Below are 6,328 nucleotides of genomic sequence, written 5' to 3'. Positions count from 1 at the left end.
CCCCCACCTTTGGCAACCACCAATCTGTTCTCTGTATCTACGAGTTTGGATTTTTTAGATTCCACATATCAGTGAGATTATACAGTATTTATCTTTCTCTGTCTATTTCACTTAGTGTAATAGCCTCAAAGTCCATCCACATTGTCATAAATGGCAGGATTTCCTACTATTCATAGCCAAGTAATATTCCATTGTATACATATACCATATTTTCTCTATCCATTCATCCACTTAGGTTGTTTCCATGTCTTGGCCATTATAAATGCTGCAATGAACATGAGAGAGAAGATATTTTTTTAAGATAATGATTTTGTTTCCTTCAGATAAATACCCAAGAGTGGACTTGCTAGATCATATGGTAGTTCTAGTTTTAATTTTTTGAGAAACTTCCATATCATTTTTCATAATAACTATACCAATTTACCACCAACAGTGCACATGGGTTCCCTTTTCTCCACATCCTCACCAACACATTATCTTTTGTCTTCTGGAGACAGCCATTTCTTATAGGTGTGAGTGAATTACTGGTTTAATGTTTTTCCATCCCTTTGCACATGCATTCACCTTATGTGTCAGACAAACTGCAGACTCCTGGAGAGCAGGGACTAGGTCTGATAGGTACCATAATCGACTCAAGTCGTTCATTGATGCCTTAAACAGCAAAATCCAACAGAATTTTGTATGGTTATGGAAACATTCTGCATCTGTGCTAATACAGTACTAGTACAGTAATAGTGACTAATGAGCACTTAAATGTGACTAATGCAACTGAGCTGAACTTTTCATTGTATTTAATTTTAATGAATTTTAGTTAGCCACTTGTGGCTAGTGGCTACCCTACTGGACAGTACAACTCTAGAGCTTTCTAAATCTGCCAAATCTGTCCCGCAGGGCTTGGGACACCTAAACTTAGAAGCCCTTCAAAACTGGATTCATTAAATGAGATGAAACACGAGAAAGAGAAGACAACAGAGTCTCCATCAGCTCATTAAACAACCGAAAGAGCAATAGCCAGGGCATGTCTCCATTTGGACTTGAAATACTTCATAATAATTGCCTTCTGTACTTGGCCTAGGCAAATTTAAAATGAAGATTTTTTTCTGTTTTCCTGACAGGCCCCTACCTGTGCTTCCAGTCTCATTCTGATCTTCTCCCCTACACAAAGCCTCTTCTACTTCTGTTGAACCACTCTGTTCATTCTCTACCACAACATGTGCAGACTTAGACATTCTAGAGCAGTGGTCCCCGACCTTTATGGCACCAGGGACCAGTGCTCTTATGAGAACCTAATGCCTGATGATCTGAGGTAGAGCTGAGGTGGTGATGCTAGTGCTGGGGAGCGGCTGCAAATGCAGATGAAGCTTTGCTCACTTGCCCGCTGCTCACCTCCTGCTGAGCAGCCCAGTTCCTAACAGGTCACAGACCGAAGCCCGAAATTTGGGGATCCCTGTTAGAATATGTGCCCAGTTCCTAACAGGTCACAGTCCACAGCCCGAAGTTTGGGGATCCCTGTTAGAAGATGTGCCTTTTCTCTGGCCCATTGCCAGAAATTTGACAGCCTGATGGACATATTCAATAATGTAACTCCTACTGCTTTTAGGCCTCATTCAATATTACCTTGTCCATGAAGCTGAAGGTGATCCTTCTCCTTAGCTCCTGAAATATTTCTCACATTTACAAGTCATATGATACTTCACTCATTCACATTCATTCAATATATTTTACTGAGCACCAGCAACATTCTAGGTACAGTTCCAGGCTCTGAGATACATCGGGGGGCAAAAGAGAGAAAAATCTCCTGCCCTCTTTTTCATTTTAGAAAGGGAGATGAATAATAAACTATGTCAATTCTATATTATTAGAAGGAGATAAAAGTGCTGTAGACGAAAAAAGTAAGGAACAAGGATTAGAGTGCCAAGGGGAGTGCGTGGGCAGAAGGATTGCAATTTTAAATCCCATGGCCCAAAAAGGACTAAGAAAATTACATTTAAGCAAATTTGACGTAGATAAGGGTATCTTAGAAGGAACATTATACACTGAAGAAACAGCAAGCATTCAAGGAGGCAAGTGTGACTGGAGCAGAATGAGCAAAGGAGAGCATAGTAAGAAATGAGATCAGAGATATAAAAAGAGGATCAGAGAGCATAGGACCCTATAGACTATACGAGGTTTGCCATTCACTAAGAAAGACTGGAAGCCACTGGAGTGTTCCGACAAGAAGAAGACAAGAGATGATGTTTCAACAGGTTCAGGCTAGCTGCTATGTTGGGCAAAAGCTGTAGAAAGGCAACAGTAGAGGCGGGACAACCGGCCAGGCGGCTACTGCAATAATCCAGGTGAGAGGTGATGGCAATTTGGACCAATACCATGGCAGAGGAGTTAGTAGGAAGTACTTGGGTTCTAGGGAAAAATGTTGATAGTTGCAACAATAGGATTACTGACTGATGGATACAGGTAAGAGAGAAAGGTTGCTCTCTGGGTTGAGTAGCTGGAGGGGTGGTGTTCCCATCTACTGAGATGGGGAATATTTGTAAACAGCATCTCCATGTGGCTCTCCTACCAGTTCCAAAGCTGCTCTTCCTTCTAGTGTATGAGTATTTGGTATAATATTCTTGAAACTCTCCTGTAGCTTTAATGTTTTTCAGAATGAGAAAAGAAAGGGGCAACAATGATCGGGGACTTCCTTCTTTGCTCCACATCCACTCAGTAAACATACTATTGCTTCTACCTACAACATATTTCTTGATTTTGTCCCTGCCTTCCTGTTCTCACTGTTAACGTCCTAAAGTCAGATCCTAAGCACTTCTCAGCTCCCTAAGCAAATCAGATTCTCTTTCTTGAGATACATCACTCAGCTACTATCCTTCTGTTAAGAAAAGCTAATATACCTCAATATCTCTGCTAAATAAAATCCAAACTCTCTGGCCTGGCATTTATTTTCCACAACCTCACTCCACTCTACCTTTACAGTCTCATCCCCATCACATCTTCTCTGTGCTTGTTAATCTGAACTAATGTCTCCTGAACATTTATGTCCCCAGACATTTCCTTCTCTGCTCACCCTACTCCCTATGCCCAAAGAGCCTCCCTTCCAACTATCAAAATTCTATTCATCCTTCAAGACTCAGCTCAAAGGTAGCCTCCCCTGTGAAATTTATTTTTATTTATTTTTATTTTTTTCTCCTCTTTAATTCCCCCCACTACTTCCACCCCTGACCTATGGATGTTGCTATCTCTTTTTTTTAAGAGCTGGATCTCTGAAGGCAGGGTGTCTCCCTCCATGTGCTCGTTGGGGCATGCACCGGGCCCCGGCGCACCAGAGCATAGTTCGTGGCTCCATCTGGGGTGCAAACTCAGGACCTTCTGTGTGTAAAGCAGACAAGCTAACCACTACACATGGAGCCACTCCCTCCCCTGTGAAATTTAACCCTGTTCCAGCCTCCAGCTGGAAGTGGTTTCTTTCCTTTTAATCACTAAAGCCTTTAGTTCCTGCCTCCCTCATGGCATTTCATTAACCAGTGTTTTGGGGCCTCTTCTTAGAAATATTTTTAGTTTTGTGTGTGTGTTCCCTTCAGTTTATATTGAAAAGATTTCTAGAGTAAAATGTCTTCCATTTCTTTTTCTCCAACCCCAGGATTATGGTAAAGAACTCTGCACACATTAGGTGCTTAAAAGTGCTCCTGATTATTTCCCAGCAATCCATTAAAAGGAAATTCTACTCCAAGAGAAGAATCTATAAATCACTGAGAGTCCTAACTGACCATTTATAAAAACTCTTCTGGACTGAGATGCAAATGGAATTCAGAGAGATATATCCTTTCATGGTAGCACCCTCTAGAATCCCTCAGCAGACAGGAGCCAGTCTGAGACAGAGCTAGAAAAGCCCAAGAGAAGGGCAGCTCCTTCCTGAAATAACGGGCAAATAAAATGTGTCCCTACAGCCGAAGGTTTAAGAAAAAAGTTTCTTGACTGATCTTCTAATTTAAAGGAAGGGGGAAATCTTTGCAGTTCTTCAAGTAGTTTAACTAAAAGGTATGTGATCCCAAGTACATTTACTTCTAACAGCAGAAGAAATGAACAACAATGCTTCCTGTACTGGGTTAAATAGTGTGCTCCCCGACCCCAGCACCCTCCCCCGCCCCGCCCCCTGCCCCACCACCCTCCGCCGCCCCCTCCACCGCCTCCAAAAAAATAAAAAAGTTCATGGCTGCCTGGAACCTCAGAACGTGACTTTATTTGGAAACAGGGTCTTTGCAGAAGCAAGTTAAAATGAGGTCATAATGGATATGGGCGGGTCCTAAATCCCGTGACTGATATATTTATAAGATAAAAGAGAAGATTCAGACACAGACATGCACAGGGAAGGCCTGGAGAAAGAGACTGAAATTAGGCAGCTACAAGCCAAGGATTACTGGGAGCTACCAGAAGCTAAGAACAATCAAGGAAGTATTCTTCCCTAGAGCCCTCAGAGGGAGCTTGGCCCTCATGGACTTCCAGCCTCCACAATGGTGACAGAATACAGTTTGGTTGTTTTAAGTCATACAGTTATGGTAATTTGTTACAGCAGCCCTAGGAAATTAATATACTTCTTATTTGATTTTACCAATCAACAAATATATGTACCACATACTGTGTGTAAGACACTGGTAGAGGTATTATAATGGATATATATGACCAAAGTGCTCCAAAGCACGAAATCAGGAATGACAATACTTACCTACGTGAGTTGGGTATGGAATCCTCAAATAATGACATTGAGCTTGGTCTTGAACTATGACCAGGACCAACAAGGTAGAGTATTCCAGGCAAAAATAACAGTATATGATAAGGCTCAGAAACCTAAAAGGGGATACTAAATTTAAGCTGTATTTAAAAAATTTTTCAATGTGACTGAAATGTATGCCCTGTGTGGGCAGAAAGCAGAAGATATGGCAGAAAAATAGAGCAGAGCCAGATAATGAAGAGACATATAAGCCACACTCAGGATTTTGGACTTTATCCTATAGGCAGAGAAGAGTATGATCAGATTCGTTTCCAGGGACATTTATCCTGGCAGCAGTATGGAGGAGAGGCTAGAGTGGGGGAAATAACCAAAGCATAGGGATGTGTCATCAACCCAGAAAAAATATACTGGGCCTAAAATAAGGAAGTAGCAGTGATAGACAACAGAATCAGGTCTTTCTGAAGAAAAAGTGATAGGATTTGGTGACTGAATATGAAGGGAAGGCAAATAGTAGAGGATGATTCCAAGTTTTCTGGCTTGGGAAAGCCAGTTACTAAAATTAACCAAGGTAGTTATTAGAAGGTAAGGTCTGGGTGAAGGGTGGCGTAAAGGGATGAGCTCAGGAGAACATCTACTATTCAGGAGTCAGCTGGAAGCAAAAGCAGCATATAGTGGTAATTAAAGTCATGGAAGGGGATAGAATTGCCCACAGGAGTAAGAAGAGGAGAGGGTTGAGAACAGTCTTGGGGAAAATCAATGTTTAAGGAACAGGTGGAGAAACAGGAGTGGGAAAAGCCCTGAGAAGGCAAGAGGCAGACCAGGAAAAAATGGTCTTCCAAAACCAAAGAACAAGTTATAAGGAAGAGTGATCACATAAACAAAAAATACTAAGGTGTCAAAAGAATTAGGGCTGAAAAAAATGTATCCAGTGGATTCATTAGTTAAACCACTGGCAACTTAATATAACCAGTTGTGATGGCGTAGAAACAGTGCCCTGTGTTGAGAACTGAATGGCAATTACAAAGATATTAGCAACTGGTGAAGATATTTTTTTAAAAGGTATGATAGTGAAGGCAATTTTACCAACTTCCCTCTACTGTTCAGTCACCAAATCCTGCAAGTTTCCAGGTAAGTGTCTGTTTCCTTATTCACAGCCCTGATCTATTTCAGAAGCTTCAGGGAAGAGGCTATTCTGCACTGAGTCTTAAGCTTGGGACTTTGAGATGCGTGGGGTATAGATAGGCAGAGAATGTAGGAAACAGCAGTGTATATGAGTAAAAGGGCACAAATGCACAACAGTGGGTAGCACAGTGTCTTCTGCATTACCTGTACAGGCAGACCACTCTTGCTGGGTTTGCCTTGAGTAACAGCGATAAGACTTTAAAGTTGGTTTGTGGCCACACTGCAGAGGATCCTGAATGCCAGGTTATGAAGTATGGACTAAATCCAGTGGGCACTGTGAACTAACATGAATAAATGACTATTTTAGGAAGGTGAATACAGGGACTGGCCTCTTATAAAGACTAGCAGCAAGGAGTTTGCGGTAAGGGCCTATCCTGTCTTCTCTCCTCTAAAACCTTCTTTCTTACCCTAAATTCTTCCAAA

General features: G+C 41.7%; 1 protein-coding gene across 2 annotated transcripts in view; it reads right to left on the bottom strand.

Moving 5' to 3' along the window:
- The window catches only part of TMEM225B (transmembrane protein 225B), a 45,614-nt gene that overhangs the window by 22,775 nt on the left and 16,511 nt on the right, over nt 1–6,328 (bottom strand). Inside the window, exon 1 of one of the 2 annotated variants that reach the window (XM_039848666.1) lies at nt 6,050–6,186. The exons of the other annotated variant lie outside the window; for it this stretch is intronic. The gene's annotated coding sequence lies outside the window, so the exon portion shown is untranslated. Of the gene's footprint in view, nt 1–6,049; nt 6,187–6,328 lie in introns of those variants that run through there. 2 annotated transcript variants of the gene reach the window in all.

Source organism: Pteropus medius, unplaced genomic scaffold, assembly GCF_902729225.1.
Source record: "Pteropus medius unplaced genomic scaffold, Ma_sr-lr_union100, whole genome shotgun sequence".
Taxonomy (NCBI): Eukaryota; Metazoa; Chordata; class Mammalia; order Chiroptera; family Pteropodidae; genus Pteropus; species Pteropus medius.
This window is presented reverse-complemented; position numbering and strand designations above follow the sequence as displayed.